This window comes from Notamacropus eugenii, chromosome 1 (assembly GCF_028372415.1).
Source record: "Notamacropus eugenii isolate mMacEug1 chromosome 1, mMacEug1.pri_v2, whole genome shotgun sequence".
Lineage (NCBI taxonomy): Eukaryota > Metazoa > Chordata > Mammalia > Diprotodontia > Macropodidae > Notamacropus > Notamacropus eugenii.
The window spans coordinates 686,074,906-686,092,421 of record NC_092872.1 but is presented as its reverse complement, the minus strand read 5'-3'; the positions used below and the strand labels follow the sequence as shown (position 1 = coordinate 686,092,421).

The following is a 17,516-nucleotide window of genomic DNA, read 5'->3' as shown; positions in this document are numbered from 1 at the left end:
TGCCAATAAAATCCCAGATGGGATCACAAAGTGTCAGATATGATTGAAAAATGACTAAACAACAGCAACAACAATGGAAGTCAGGAGTTAAAGATGAGGAGGGGTTGCATCAGAGGTATCAGTGATACTTATTTAAAAACCAAGGAGTCAGGAGGTGTTATGTCATATTCTGGGTACAACAAGAGGATGCGTGGCTACATTTTAAGAGTATGTAGAGGGAGGAGTAAAGTATAATAAGACTAAAAAGACAGGAAGGGGTATAAAAGCAAGGGCCTGCTGTACAGGTTTTTTGATCTGATTTTCTAAAAAGAAAGCAACTTTTGAGTGGTCAAAAATCACTTTAATCAAGTACATGTATCACTCACTTAGTTCAAGGGAAAAAGTTAGCACACTGTACTTCAGAGAAAATACAGAGAAATCAAATCAACAGACAGGGCTTCCAGCTACCTGACAGATCAACAGACAGATAACTGTCTGACCATACATACATAGTTACCAGAGAGAGAAGCATTAACATCTGGGTTTTCAAAAGGAGAGAAGGAGTGGGAGAGAGGGGGCTCCTTAGCAGCTTCCCAGAGTCTCCTCTGGCCAAACAAACATTTCCAATGAGTAAACCCCAAAGTAAAACTTTACCTCAAAGTATTTATACATTTTTTCAGAGCCAGAGAGCATCACAACCCTTGAGAACCAGGGTCTCATTAGAAAATTAGCAAAAGATGTGGACCTTCCTACAAAACAACTCTCCCCTAATCAAGCTTCCCTTAATTGGCAGGTCCATTAATGGGTGGGGAAGATCTTTAAATTCTCATGGTCACCATTACAAGAGGTCAGGTTTGAAAACTTTTAAATGCAAAAAAGAACATTTTATATTTGATCTTGGAAGTAATTGAAAGTCACTTGTTTATTGAAATGGGGGAGGAAAGACTGACATGGTTAAAAGTGGACTTTAGGAATATCTCATTGGGTAACGAATGGAGTATGGCTTGTCGTGGAGAGAGTGTTATGGTAGGGGAGATCAAAGAGAAGGGTCTTGTAATAGTCTAGGTGAGCAGCAATAAAAGCCTAAACTAGTGTGTTAACTGTGAATGGAGAGAAGAGGACAAAGGAGGAGAAATGATTTGAAGGTAGAAATGTTAAGACTTGACAAGAAACACCAATATTAAGCGTAAGTGACAGGGAGGAGAGTGATACCTTGGACAGCAACAAGATAGATTGAAGAAGGAAAGATTTGAAACAAGGAGACAAATAACATTCAGAGAATTATAAGCTCACAGATTTAGAAATGGAAAGGATCTTTAAGAAGGCTATTGCAATACTCTAAGTCAGGAATTCTTGACCTTTTTTGTGTCATAGCCCTTTTGACAATCTGGTGAAGTCTATAGATCTCTTCTCAGAAGAATGTTTTAAACTACATAGCATAAAATACCTTGTATTAAAAGGGAATTTTTTTTTTTTACAAAGCTAGTGGACTCCATCTTAATGATCCCTTCTCTTACAGAGATATGATGACTCATAAACCAACTCAAATAATGAAATATTATATGGAATGTGGAGCTCCTAGGATAAGAAGGGAGAAAGGGATAAGATGATAAAATTAGAAGCTAAGCTACAATGGGATTGGCAAAGTTGACAAAGATAATTGGGCATGATATTGTTATTGCAAATCTTTGAACTTAAAGAGCCAAGAAGGCAGAGACTCTAGGAAGCCCCAAGAGATTTGGAACCTTAATCCGTGGAGTTAGACATCAATTTGAGAAATATGATATAGTATCTGTTTATTGAATTTGGGGTCCTACAGTTGGAGTAAGAAGACCAGTGCTCAAATCCTCATTCCTCACTGAACTGGAAAAATCACTTGCCCACCCTGAGACCCAGTATCCTTATCTGTAAAATGAAGCAGGAGGATTAATTCACCTTTAAACTGTAATCCAGCTCAAAACCTTTGATGTCATGAATCTACTTTATTCTGGAGAAGAGAAGTGGCAGGGAAGATATAATCAGCTTCATCATGTTTTTGAAGACATTTTCTTTGAAAGATGGATTAAATTTGTTCTCCTTGCCTTCTTGGTGAAGAATGAAGAACAATAAGTAGAAGTGTCAGATTTTACCTAACCTATTGAGATTGGATCTGTGATTTCATTTACACAGGGAACTAATAGGTGAGGAGCTCCCTCTACCAATGCGGGTCTTCCATTTGGAGTCTTAGAGGGTTGTTTTGTTTACTGAGAGTTTAAGTGACTTATTTGGAGTCACACTGCCAATATATGTCAGAGCTAAGACTTGAACCCAGATTTTCCTGGCTTCAAGGTTAGTTCACTATGCACTGTCACATTTTCCCTATTTAGCCCATTGTCATCTTGAAAACATTTGCATCTCCTGGTTTTCCTGGCTTCTTTCAAGTCCCAGATAAAATCCTACCTTCTGCAAGAAGCCACTCTTGATGTCCCTGATTGCTAGCTCCTTCCTCCTACGATCATCTATTAATGATTCTGCATCTGTCTTGTTTGCACGAATTTGCTTTTGTGTTGTCTCCTCCGTTACATAGTGAACTCCTTGAGACCAAGGACTATTTTGTGGAGTTTTATTGTTGTAATGATTTTTTATTTCTTTTTATCCCCAGTGCTTGGCATAGTGTCTGGGCTTTAATAAGTACTTAATAAATGCTTGTTGATTGACTAAATAAAAACATCCTTAAAAAGAAAAAACAGCTCAATAAGCCTTCCACAGGAAGGCTGTATTCACTTTTGCATAAATCCTTTAACAACACTCAGTGAGCCCAAAGTATTAAGGGTCGTGGAATCTCAATGGTAGAAGGAATCTCAGAGGTCATCTAGCCCAACTTAAACTTTGCCTCCAAATATTTTCTACAACATTAGTGATAAAGTGGTCAACAAACGCTTGCTTGAAAGTCTCTAAGGAGTTACAATTCAATACCATGTAAAGCAAAGCATCCTACTTTTGGACAGCACTAATAGTGATGAAGTTTTCTTCATTTGTAATCTTCTTGGGAATGTCTTTCCATTATTAGAGGCAGCATGATACATTGGGGAAGTGCTGGATATCTGACAAATAATGTTTCTGGAGTACTTTATAATATACATAGATTTAATAGATACAATAGATTTAATTATGTATTTATGTGCTTATATAATATGACACACACATATATGCCTATGTGCATGTATTTGTGTGTAAACTTTATTTAAAGAAATAATGGTCATTATTTTAATTGCCTCATTTATGTACATTTCACTTGTTAACGATTTAGGTTCTAATTTGATCTATGTTGACTATGTTACATGATTGACTCAATGATCCCTAATGAGCCAGAATCAGCTGTAGGGTCAGGCTGCCTGGGGCACAAGACATTTTATGGGGGATAAAGGAGGTAAGTGTAATGAGAGTTTGAATCCTAGAACATTTTGTTTTCTGTGGCCTAAAGAGATTTATTTTATAAAATCATCTCACAGGGAACATTCAAAGCACATAGTAAACAGTCTCAAACAGGGCGCTCCGTTTTGAAACCTTGTCCTGTTTCTGTCTTGGGCACCATGTTCTGGTTTATTTAATCATCCATTTAAACAAGGGTTCACCATAATGTTTTACATCTACTCTTGTTGGTTGGAATCTGCCTAAAATACCCTGAGTTCATTATCCTGCTTTAATCAGTACTGTATAATGAATATACTGAAATCTCTCTTTGCTGATTGAAACTCTTGCTTGATTCTAGGTCAGGATTCTAAATGCCAGGGTGATCCTTGAAGCTGATTGTTGCTGGAGATGGAAAGGAGATAGGGGATTGGTCTCTTTGCATTGACCTCTGTACAGTCATTGTGAGGTTGTAGCTTTTTTTTTTTTTTAATCCTGATAAAAGATTATTTCCTGTGATTTATCTCTTTACTTAAAATCCAAGATGGGTGGGGTGAGAGTCAGACAGGTGAAATGACTCAACAACACAACAAAGGGTATATACTGGGCTAAAGCTGGTATAAAGAGCTTAATAGATTTTTTCACATAATTTCAAATTATTTTCCATAATAGTCAGAACCAATTTATGACTCCATCAACAAGGTGTTTGTGAGACTCTCTTCCTATATCTCTTTCAATAATTTACAGTTGTCCTCATTTCTCCCCCCCACCGCCATTTCACTGGTATGAGGTGAAGCGTCAGAGTTGTTTTAATTTGAATTTTTCTTATTATCCATAATTTAGATTAGCTTTTCATACACTTGCTGTTACCTTTCATGCTGCCTTTGGAAAAACTACTTGGTCATAAACTTCAACCCCTTGTTTATTGCTGAATAGCTCATCTGTTCATGTGAATTCTCTCTGGCTTTAGACATTCGAATTTTATCTGAGACATTTGATACAAAGATTTTACTCCAACTTGACAATATCTCTTCTTATTCTAGCTGCATTGATTTTGAAGCACATTTTCCCTGCCTCTGCAGTGTCTCTGTGAGTTAAGCTATAGCAGCTAGAGTTAGTTATTTCTCCAACTCCTGTTATGGCTCTCACTAGTGCTATGGGCTCAGGGCTTCTGATTCATGTTCACTGAGAGCATGACTAATTTTCTCTCAATTAGTTTTATTATTTTTTTCCATTGGAAAAGGATTAATCTGTCTTAAGACAAATGGCAAATTCATTCTGTCTTCTGTTGTGACAGACTGGACATAATTCACCAGATAAAATGTATCATTTATGACGTCTAGAATGAGGTGCAGCAGATCATCTAAAGACAGTTCTTTGATCCTTTCTGGTGTTTGACCTTTGGTTATTATTTATGAGACGTATTTTCTTCTCTGCAGTTTCCCCATCCCCCGCATCATCTGTCCTTTACATAAGGCTAATGAAAAAAAAAAAAGGTTACAGTTTTATAATTGACTGAGACCTTAGGTTAGGAATGCTGCAATACAAAAGGATTTAAGTTTTATCAGAAAAGAAAAAATAGGCATACTCCACATATTGTCACCCTGACTAGCAGAGGGGTGGATAGAGTTCTGAGCTCAGGGTCAAGAAGATCTGAATTTAAATCTCAATTTTAGTATGTATATACCACAATAATAACCTTGCCCCTAGCTTGCAGGTGGGTTGTGATAGAACTGAAATCTGCATGATCATAGAATTTAGAGACTGCAAGCTCCTTGGGAGTAAGAACTGTCTTTTACCTATTTTTATAGGCAAAGCTTACCACAGTGCCTGACACATAGTAGGTGCTTAACAAATGTTTTGATTGGTAGATGGAGACTTAAGAGTCTACCCCACTCTGTTTACGCACTGAGGAACTGACAATGTGATTCCTTCAATTCTCTGAGCCTCAGTTTCTTTAACTGTAAAGTGTTAACAATAACACTTGCTCTATCTATCTTATAAGGCTATTGGAAGGAAAGTTGATGTTTTAAAATTATAAAATCTATAAAACAAGTTATTGTTGTTATTGTTTTAGTTTTTTCATGCTACATAAAGTTCAAACTCTTCTGCCTAGTTTTCAAGACCAGATAAGATATTCATAATAAGGGCCAGATAGGTAATGATCCAGGGGCGGGAAATTTGTGGCCTTGGGGCCACATGTAAATTTGACTGAATCCAGTCAAAGGGCTGCACTTGAGGGCCTAGAGGGCCACATATGACCCTGAGACCACAGGTTCTCCACCACTGAAAGATATAGGCAATAACATAGACATAATTATATTGTTTCATTTGATTCGTATAATGCCCTTGTGAATAGATACTATTATTATCTCAGTTTTATTTGTTATTTATCATGCCTATTTTAGCAATGAGAAAGCTTAGGCTGAAGGACATTAAATGATTTCTCAAGGTCACACATCTAATAAATATCTAAGGCAGAATTTGAATTCAGGTCTTCTTAACTCCAATGCCAACACTATTATTCTTCCCGGTGACTTCTCTGCAAATCCTTCTGGGAGCCTTAAAGCACTGAATGTACTTTCATTATTAATAACAACAGCATTGTTAAGACATGATAAACTTCAGCAGACTACTGTAAGGTCAACCTGAGACCAGACCAGCCTTCACTCCCTAAACTTCTGATTTATTGGTACTAAAATGAAGGCTTAATTCTTCTCAGTATTAACTTTGAGGAACAGAATTTGGTTCCCCTAACTGTACCGCACAACCTTTAGCCCCTACCCCAATTTTCTCAGTTCAGTTTTTTTGTACCACACAAACTACTTTCTAACATTGTTTCCCCTAATGTGATCCCTCTGCTTAATAAATTAAATGCATCAGGCAGAGCTCGGATTATATTGAAATTGTAAAGGAAGATAAAGTAAAAGATTGTCTTTCTCAAATTCCTGGTGGAGAAAAAAAGACAGAAGATTATTCACTCAGCCAACTAGCCGTTATTAAATGTCTTATATGTGCCAGGCATTGTGCTAAGCGTTAGCATCAGATTCAGATCTTGTTAAACAGCTAAGTGTATATCATCTCAATCTTTAGGAAATTACGTTATGGGAAAAATTATGTGGTGCTGATGGCTTGAGTTCATAAGAGGAGAGGGTATCACATTTGTTATGAAAAAGAATTCTAAATTTTGCCTAAAATATCAGCTCAATGTCAGGATGCAGCAATATAACTAGAATGGCTGGGTTAAAAAAAAAATCTGACATCAGAATAAACAACCTCAGTTACTATATGCTCTAGATTTAAGGCTTATGTAGTTTTAATTTCCAGTGTTTGTTTTGAAACTCCATGAGGTCTGAATAGAACCAGTCTTGGATTCCAAAATACATATTTTTGAAATCATTGCTACAATTGGCTGTATTTTGTTACCAGTGAGGAAATTTTTCCATTTTTTATGGGAATCAAAAATGTATCCTAGGAGATCATAGGATACAATTAAGGACAAATAAAATGAGTTAGTTCTTTAAGAATCCTTAGACACTGCGGGCAAGTACTCTGCACACCTTGGTGGCCTAAGAGAATAGTGAAGAGCTCAGAAGGCGGTGCCAGTGATGTAGCTGTTGACTTTGTCCTCTAGAGTCATCATAATTCAGTCTTTTGGTGTTCTTTTTGTCTATAATATCAGGCAGGTCACTGCATAGTCCAACGGGTAAATATCTCCATGGATACACACAACAAGGTCCACACAAACACAAACACTCAGGTGAAATTACCCATATAACCAGACTCCCCAGAACTGTGCTGATTTACCCTTCTCCTCCCTCCCAAAGAAAGAAAAGAAATAGAAAAGAAAAACAATGCTCTCATTTGGTTCTCTTATTATCCCTCCTTCAAAAATGCTCAGCTTAACTCCCTGTAATAAGGACTATGTAGTAAGCCAACCTGACAATAGCCCAAGGTTTCAGACTCTTCTTGATTTTAACTACTGTTTATGGGAAATCTTGAAGCAGGAGAGAGGGTGGTGTCCTGATTAGAAACATCTGCAACAGCTGCTGCCATCCTCCCCCACAGATCAACTGACCTGTCTTCTTGACTATGGTAACCAACTCTTTGGAATGAAATTTACACAATGCGCAGGGAGTTGAAGGTCCATGCATGAATACATCCCAGCCTATCACTCTTTCCAGTAGTCACCCCGGACCATCTCATACATAACCTTGAAGGGGAGGAGAGAACAAGATAGATGGTGCCTGAAATAGCTGTCATTCTATCCTGAATAAAATCATACCAAACTGCAAATCTTCAACATGAAGCCCGGTTCAACTAAGTATGAAACCATCCAAATTAAGTAGATTGTCTGAGGGTTTTGTGCATTTACAGCCTTCAGCATCTGAAAGCAGTTTCCCCGGAAAGTCTGACTACTTAAAATTCAAGCACTATGAAACTAAGAAACTCCAAAAAGCGGTAATGAACCATAAATTATTGCCGTTAGATATTTAATACTCAATCAGTATGTGCTCTCTCATGCATATCCCACTGGCATTGCATTCATTCTGACAGTGTGGTACTGGTTCAATTACTTTGCTCATTTACAATAAAAGATTAATGAAAAGAGGTATATTTTAGTTCACAGAGATTAATTGCATCCCTTACTTTTCCTACACTCGAAATATTCAACCCATAATCCTGATAGCTTTTTCGTCAACAAGTACATGGAAAATTAATAGACTTTCTTCTGCTGGAAACCTCAGAGGGTTTTCAGATACAAACATCCAGGGAAAACCAGACCGAAAGTTGGCTCTGGGCTGGAAATGAATTAATTTACCTGCTCCTTTAAATTTGCTCTGGTGACACTCTGAATTAGCCAGTATAAAGATGCCTGCACCATAAGCATTTTAAACCAGCACATTTCCTGGCTGGTATTTGCAAAGCTAATTCCCTTCTGAGGTCTAATTCTGCCAGATAGGTACAGCCACGCTTGGTAGACATTCCAAACATTCGAAGAGATGTTGACTGTTAAACATTTCACAGCTTCTCTATGGAGAAAAATAGATGCCAAGTTTACTAGTAGATTTATTTTGAATCTTTGTGAGCATAGTTATTTACTCTGGGGAACTCTACTTTTCACATTTCAAAGGGCCTTCCTCACCAATGAAAGATTTTGGAGTTGCCTCAAACTCTGGATATGTTTACAGTCTCTCTAATACTGAAGACAAAGAACTCATGAGCCAAGAAGATGACAACCACCATGCTACAAAGACAGCATGGTACCTGATGTACAGAGTCCCAGACTAAGGCTTAGGAAGCCTTTTTGACCTTGAATAAATAACTTAGCCTTCCTGGGCTATTTTTCCCAGTCTGTAAATGGAATGTTTGCCACCAATGAACTTTTCTTTTTCGGGGGCAGGGGGGGCCAGAGGGAGACAATCAAGGTTAAATAACCTGCCCAGGGTCACACAGCTAGTAATTATCTGAGGCAAGATTTGAATTCATGTCCTACTGACTCCAGAACTGGTACTCTATCTACTGCATCACCTAGCTGTCTCATTAATATCCTTTTCTGATGCCTTTTTTGAACATAGAGGTCACAATAGACTCCAGAAGACTATATAGAAAGAATTACATCTCATAGGTCTGATGATAAAGAAGGAAAAAAAAAGCACTGAATCTAGAGTCTGAAGATTTAGTTTTAAGTTCAAGTCTTCTCACTGACTATCTGTGTGACTTTCATTCCTATGGCCTCATTTTTCATATATGAAAGATAAGGAATTTGGATGAGATGGCCTCAGTTTCCTTCTAACTCAAAATCTCTGATGCTATGATCCTATGACATAGTTTAATCCCCTCATTTTATAACTGAAGGAACAGTCCCAAAGAGGGAAATGACTTATCCATGAGAAAAGAGGTTTTAAAACCAGGTACGCTAAACCAAAGTTCTGGTCATTACTATACCACACTAAGCTATGAACCTAATTGAGTTTCATGTGCAGGGCTAGGATGGTCTATCTCCAGAGGGTCAACATAGCTAAATTGTAAGAGACTCATCACCAGAAGATTGGTTACTGAGTAATGAAATATTTCATCCACTACAAATCATGAAGTGGTCAACTGTGATGGCAATCAAATTAGGATCTTTTGCTGTTTTAGTTTTACTAAAGTGCCTTTGATTGAATAATGTGATTAAAGATGCTGTTCCCCAACCATTGATGGGTCTGCCCATTGAGGGAAGCTTGATTAGGGGAGTTGTTTTATAGGAGGGTTCCAAGGATCTTTTCCTGTTTCTATTGAGGCACTGGGTCAGAAGGTATATAAATACCCTCTCTATATATAATATACAAAGTATATAAATACTTTGAGGGTGAGGTTTTACTTTCAACTTTCTGACTAGAAGTGTTTGTTTGACCAGAAAAGGATTCTAGGAAGCTGCTTAGAAACTCCTCAGCTTTGAAAAACTTGGATGTTCACTCTCTGGTAAAGATGTATATAGGTTAATGATCAGACATTTTAGAAGCCTATCTGTTGACTTTTGATTTCTCTGTATTTTCTCTGAAGTTTAAGGTACTGATTTTTTCCCGTGAACTAAGTGAATGATACCTGTGCTTGATTAAAGTGATTTTTAACCCCTCAAAGTTGCCTTTCCTTTTAGAGAAGCAGGTCAAAGAATTTGTAGTAGCAAGTCCCCCCTGTGTATGTTGGGATGTTTAATGATACATGAACCAAGGCATAGAAGAGTTTTGGTTAGAATTGGTGGAAGGTGTACCCATAGTGATGGATTCTTGAAATACTGAAGAATGTCATAGCACTTGGGCAGGAAGGTGGCACAATGGACAGAGTACTGGGCCTGAAGTCAGGAAGATTCATCTTCCTGGTGTTGAGGTTAGGGATGCTCGGGACTCCAAAATAGCAACACACCGAATGAATTCCACCCAAGTCTTCTTTCAGCCAAAGAGAAGCAAAGTTTATTAAAGATTCTCAATATTGGGTAGACTCTTAAGGAATCTGAGCATTTGTATTACTAATGCCAGCTGGCCAGATTGAACCTTGAGCCTTTGTAGTGCTAATGTAGGCAGACTAGATAGAATCTGAGCACTTTTATGGAACAAGATGGATTTTATTTACAGAAAGACTGAGGGAAGAATGCAGGTGTGGCCAAGTAGTCTGGGAGTTCCATAGAGGATCTTGATGGGAGTGGTCAGTAGCCTGGGGTATCCAAAGGTAGGATCTTGATGGGAATGAGCATTATAGAAGTCAAATCTAGGGAGGATGTTGATGGGAATGACTAGTGCTCTGGGGTGACTAAAGATAGGGGCACTGCAGCCTCCGCATACACGGATCCAAACACGCTCCAGACCCACCTCTGCGGCTGAGGGAGGATGGGAGTGGGCTGGGACATGGCTCTGTGTGGAAGCAGAGGGCTGACAGAGTGCTGCTGGAGCTGCCCCCGCCAAGATTTGAAAAACACAGAGATAATTAAGAAGCTTGCTGAAGCTTGGAGGGAGCTTCCAGAATCACAGAAGAAAGTATATGAAGATGCTATCAAGGCAGCTTTACAACTATACAAAGAAGAGACTGCTAAATGTATGGCAGAGCTCAGTCCTAATCAGAAAAATTTTTTTGAAAGAATAAAGACTTCGAAGAAAGGTTAGAAAGGAAGTAATAAAGAAAAAAAGAGAGTTAACCTTCTTTGGAAAGCCCAAAAAACCTCGCTCAGGTTATAACTTTTTATTTCTGAACACTTTAAGGAAGCAAAAGGGATTTCATCAGGGGAAATGATGAAGCTTTTAAATGAAGAGTGGAAAAATCTGTCATCATCTTGGAAGCAGGTATATATACAATATGCCCAAGATGATAAGATATTGTTATGTAAATGAAATGAAATCGTGGGAAGAAAAAATGCTTGAAATTGGAGGGGAAGATCTTTTACATTTTAGGAAGCTAAAAGCCAAAACTGGAAAACACCTTGAAGAGATCAGATCTATTGATGTTTGTTTCTTCATAGTGAATATTATAAATACTCAAGAACCAGTCAGGTATCTCACTACACAGAACTATGGCAATATTTCTAAGAATGATGTTGGTCAACATTTTATATTAATCTCTTTTTGTTAACACATGGACTTTGGCCAGCATGCTGACATATTTTGTATTAGCACCTAGCTAAGGATAGTCTGCCAGTATAGACTCAGTCTAAATTTAGACACATTTGCTTTTGGAGCTACTGGATATCAAAAAATTCATCTAGGTGTAGGAGGGATTAATTTTACCCTTAGATAAAGGTAAACCAAACTGTGAAATATTTTTGATACTGGACGATGACAAGAAAGTATTTTTGTTTCCTAATAAGGAAACAAGCATTTGCTTTTCTCAAATTGTTTTAAATTATAAAAGCCACAGTGGTCTAAGCTACCACTATTGAGTATTTTTAAAGAATGAGGAACTGACCCTGGCCGCCATGTTTTCCTCCAGGTCCTGTCTTTGGCTTCCCCCATAAGGAAATGGCCAAGCAGCACCAAAGAGCACTAGGGCCGTCACTGCTACGGAGCCCGAGGTAACGAAGCTGAAAGGAGGCTATGGCGTCCAGCAGTAACTGGTTGTCCAGGGTGAACGTCGTGCTGGTGATGGCCTACGGGAGTTTGGTATTTGTGCTGCTGTTCATTTTTGTGAAGAGGCAGATCACGCGTTTTGCTATGAAGTCTCAAAGAGGCCCCCACATCCCTGTGGGGCACAACGCCCCCAAGGATCTGAAGGAAGAGATTGACATCCGACTCTCCAAGGTCCGGGATGTAAAGTACGAATCCCAGCTTCTTGAAGAAGATGATGCCAGACTTCTGCAGCTGGAGACACCAGGAAATCAACATTGCTACAACTACCTGTACAGGATGAAAGCATTGGATGCCATTCATCCCTCTGAGATCCCATTCCATTCAGAAGGCCTGCATCCTCATTCCCTGATGGGCAAGAACTTCTGCTCCTGTCTGCTGGAGCTTCGAAACACAAGTACCCCCTTCAAGGGTGTCTGAAAAGCTCTCATTGATACCCTACTAGATGGCTATGAGACAGCTCGATATGGAACTAGTGTCTTTGGTCAGACTGAATATCTATACTATCAGGAAGCACTGAGTGAACTGGCTGCCACGTGAGATGTCAAAGCCCGTGGGGGGAGCTCCCAGCAGCAGCACCAGTCGGCAGCTAAGGATCTAACACAGTCTCCGGAAGTTTCCTCCCCAACAACTATCCAGGTCACCTATCTGCCCTCTAGCCAGAAGAGTAAAAGAGCCAAGCACTTTCTAGAGCTGAAGAGTTTTAAGGATAACGACAACATACTAGAGAGCACCCTCTGACTGAATTTGGGGATAATCATAGCCAACATGGCTCCAGTAGGAGAGTCCACTCTCAGTACCCAGGGATTTTCCAGGGCAGGAGACACAACGGCACTGGATAGCATTGATATCATTATGCTCAGAATTCTTGAAATGTGTCTGGAAACCCTTCCTTAGCTTATTCCTCTGGTCTGTTGTAGAACTAAAGTTCTATGAAGCACTCTTTCCCTCTCCAATAGCTTTTTTACAGAGTTGCATCCATATATTTTTCCTCTGCCCTTGTCACTTCTTCCTTACCCCAACCTGTTTTTGATCATGGTTATTTTTTACCCTCTCCCAAAGTCAGTTTTATCCTAAATAGGTTAGTGGGAGTGGGGGAGGTGGCATTTATGATGTTAAAAATGGAAACCACAAAGCCCCTATCTTTCCCAATTGGGTGGGGACTCTTGCCCACAGACATATCATTTAAAGTTGTTGAGTGAGAAGGGCAGAAGGGAATTAGTGTGTTGTACTTTAGCCAAGCCCTGTTGAGATTTGTGTTGTGTTTAGTGCCCTGCCTTGCCCTTCTCTTCACATATTATAGGTCAAGACATAACTGAGGGGAACTGTCAGTGATATAGGCACTAATCCCATATACCCCCAATAAGTCATTGTACTGGTCTGACTTTATAAACTGGTTATTTAATAAAAACAGCTGTAAAACCAAAAAAAAAAAAAAAAGAATGAGGAACTGACCTAGGTAAATTTCAGTACCTAAGCAAGTGCAAATTCTTAGGTAATATTAGCTCATGTAGTATTCAGAGATGACAAGTGGACACAATTGCTGATTTCATTTATGACTTTAAAAAAATAAAAACTACTGAAGGATTTGTAAATGTTTCCATCCATCCTTTTTTTTTGTAAAGTAAAAAGATTATGTAAAAAAAAATGAGAGGGAAGATGGGATTTTGATAGGATCAAGGGTGGGAAGTAGCCAAAGGAAATCCTGAGCTAAAGACAATGAAGGGCCAGGCTAAATTAAGGGTAACAGATATGGGTGTGAAAAGCCAGATTAAGTGGGAAGTATGAAAGAGAGCTGAAGGAGGCTCCCAGAGTCTGTACTCCATCAGGCTTTGCTTTGACTGGCTTGAGTTGAATTCATTCAGCAGGACCAAGCATGTTGGTATTTTGGGATCCCGAGCACCCCAAACTTCAACATTATGGTTCCCTGACCTGAATAGGCCAGGCAAGTTACTCAGTTTCTAGGTTGTTCTCAGGACACAGTATCTCTGCTGGAAGAATCAATTCAATGGACTCCCTGGGATTGCTCTTCAGTGGGGAGTTGTAATCTCTCACCCTGCTAAGGCTGTAACTTTAGCTGTGTTGTACAGTATTCCCTTCATCTACTGTTATAGTACTCCTTTTGGCTGGCATTTTACAATACTCTTTCAACTGCAGTAATAACCTTTATCCTATGTTTGGCAGAAGCCTTCCTTCTTTTTTTTCCACTTACACCCTTAAATCAATTTTGTCACCTCCAAGTAGGAAGATGTCTAGCTTCTCCTGTTTGATAACCCTTCCTGGTTTCAAGTCAGTTCCCTGAGTCAGGGTCTCTTCCTTGGCTTTTGGTGAATATTTTCCCTCTTCATCTTCATCTCCTGGCTTCCTTCAAGTCCTAGCTTAAACCTCACCTTCCTCAGGATACTTTTCTGAATTTCTCTTAATTTTTAGTGCCTTCTCTCCTTCGATTATTTCCTATTTATCCTGTATATAGCTTTTTGTACAGTTTGAGTGTTTTCCTCCCCACTAGATTGTGAGTTCCTCAAGGACCGGGCTGCCTTTTGCCTTTCTTTGTATACCTGCTACTTATTTAGCACAGTGCCTGAAACATAGTAGGCATTTAATAAAGGTTTTCCTGGTTGACTGATGATCAATCTCGGTTCAGCCAATAACACTTCTCTTCTTGGACTCTTTTCAGAGTGTTATGCAGATAAATGACTAAGTACAAATGTATGAATGCAGTCTGTAGCCTAGAGAAAAGCTTATTGTCTGGCTGGTCTCTTCATATTCAATTGAGCTATTCAAGCTTGTCTAAGGGGTGGAATATTTATTTTGCATCTGAAGACCTCCTTTACACTTCAATATCTTTCTTTTTCCCTTTTATATCTTTAGCTTTCCTGAAGTACAACTAGGACACATCTTCATATCTATAATTTGTATTTGCAATTAACAAAAAATAAAAGAGAGCATGGTGGTATCTATACAATCCCTCAAATAATTAGATGGGACTTGTTATTTGAATGTGGCTAAATAATTAGTATCATTCTGAGTTTCTATGAGTATGAAGTCCTTTATTTGTAAAGTGAAAATATTCTCCTAATTTATGTAATCTCTTAAGAAAGATTGTCTGGTGTAGAGAGTACCCATGTATATGTGTTACTCTGATGGTGAGTATGGGAGAAATTTCCATCTGCCTTGTTTAGATATTGCCTAGTGAGTGCATGACACAAGCAGATATCACTGATGCATCTCTTTTTCCAGAAAGCTGCCTAGAAACAGTGACCATGGAGCAGGTGTTTTTATGTTTGTTTCTGGCACTTTTTTTAACATCAGGAAAAAAAAACAAACTAACTTGTGGCTCCCTAATGTTTTTATTTATTTGTTTTTACAAATAATGACTATACTTAGATTTCATATAGAACTCATTATTATAGGGATATCCTTTCTGGCTTAACACCCACCCACACCTGTGTGAAGAGTATGTGTTTTAACAGGGAGTATTCAATTGTATTTCTTATCATTCTATTTATCTGTCATTGGATACATAATTAACCAGCTGTGTAACCTAGGGGAGTCTCTGAATCTCTCTGAGTCTGTTATTTTAATCAGTAAAATGAGGGGGTTGGGCTGCATGAAAAAATTTCACATTTCTATAGAGCTTTAAGATAGTGAAAGAATTATTTCCACTCTATAGATAAGGTGGATGAGACCCAAGTTAAATTATTTGCTCTCCATCACAGGGACAGTAAGTAGAATTCAAAGTTAAGTTTCCTGATTCCAGTATCAGCACTCTCTTTTTCACTCTCCACTTTTGCCTTTTAAGTGACCTCTAGGTCCCTTTTGGTTCAAAATATAGGAACCTATTATATCATAAAGGTTATCATGGAACTTAGACTTTGAAAGACTTTTTGAAGTCCAGCTGTTTCTTTTTACATATAAGGCAAGAGAGATAGAGTGCCTTCCTCCAAAGTTACTATTGAATACATATAAAAAAGTCAGTATGTAAACTTAGGTCCTTGGACTCCAAATCCAATCTTCTTTACACTATATTCTGCTCCCCTTAATTTCTTATATTGAACCAGAATCTGCATTCTTATAGCTTTCATCCTTTGGTGTCTGACTTCCTGTCTGTAGTTGCACAGAAAAAGCATAATCCCTCTACTTCCATGTCTGTGATAAGCCTTCAAATTTTTGAATAATTACAGTGTTAATTGTAGATGAATACGCTAATGACTGTTAATTTTGTCTTTGTCCCTAAATCAATGAAGATAGTAAAACCTTCTGAAACTTTATAGTATACGAGAATTGCTATGGCAGAGAAAACTAATTACTTCCATTTATATTTAGGAAGATTCTAAAGATCACCTGGCAGGATAAGGTACCAGACACTGAGGTTCTTTCTTGAGCTAAACTGCTAAGCAGTCAAACTCTCCTTCAGAGAGCCTAACTCGATTAGGCTGGCCATGTTGTTCAAATGCAGAATGTACATTTGCCAAAAAGCCTATTTTATGGAGAATTCAAATGGGACAGCGATCACATGGTGGTAAGAAGAAGCTATACAAGGACACTCTCAAAGTTTCTCTTAAGACCTTCAGAATTAATTGTGTGACATGGGAGACACAGGCACAGGACTGCTCAGCATGGCATGCCCACATCAGAGAAGTTACTATAATTTATGAGCAGAGCAAAATTGAAACAGCACAAAAGAATTGCAGGATGCACAAATTTAGAGAATCCACCCCAAATGTTCATATGGACTACTTGTGCCCGACCTGTGGTACCATTCTAAGTTTGTATTGGTCTGATCAGTCACAGTTGGATACACTGAAAACTTGACTAGCATAATGATGTCATTTTGGTCCTCTGAGAACTGACACCCACTAACCAGAAGATTCTGTAATTATTCCTAGAGGCAACAGAGAACCTTCTGATAAAATTACCTCTTCTAGCTTCAAGTTTTTTGGTAGTAATAACACTAAAAAAAACTCACATTTTTAAGTTCTTCTATGTTTTACTTTCTCCTTACAACACCTTTCCAACTTGAGTGGTGCCAAGAATTATGTCAATTCACAAACAATGAAATTAAACTTAGAAAGATTAAATGATTTGACCATGATCAAATGATTAATTTGTGCTTTGATTCAGGACTCAAACCTAAGTTGAAACAAAACCTTGCCATTATCTCAGACTTGTACCACTGATTCTGGCTGGTTTAGTCCATTAGTAATCTGCATAATGTAGTTCGTCTGCTTTGAGCATGCTACACCCTGGGTTTCTGTCCCAATAGGAACGTCTAAGAATATTTTAGGCTGAGACATAAGTACCTTTGCTTTCAAGATCTTGTCAATGATCCCATGAAGCTTTTGGCAGGATTTCCTGGCTTCTTAACCTCAGGCTCTCAGAAACTCCAATTACCAGGGAATTATATTTTGGCCTGTCTTTCACTTCTTTGCCATTTTTTACCCCAAATCAGGGTTCTTTTGTAGTGTTTCCTTATCTATCACTGACCAGTATCCTAAAATGTGCATTTGGTCAATTAATCAGCTATGCTATAAGGACTATTGGCCAACC

The 17,516-nt window shown here is 38.4% G+C and overlaps 2 pseudogenes; both read left to right on the top strand.

Annotated features, from left to right (window-relative positions):
* The first annotated feature begins 10,757 nt into the window (after positions 1-10,757).
* On the top strand, positions 10,758-11,475 carry LOC140519821 (transcription factor A, mitochondrial pseudogene; annotated as a pseudogene).
* A 461-nt stretch (positions 11,476-11,936) lies between these two features.
* On the top strand, positions 11,937-12,790 carry LOC140528323 (protein C1orf43 homolog pseudogene; annotated as a pseudogene).
* The last annotated feature ends 4,726 nt before the right edge of the window (positions 12,791-17,516 follow it).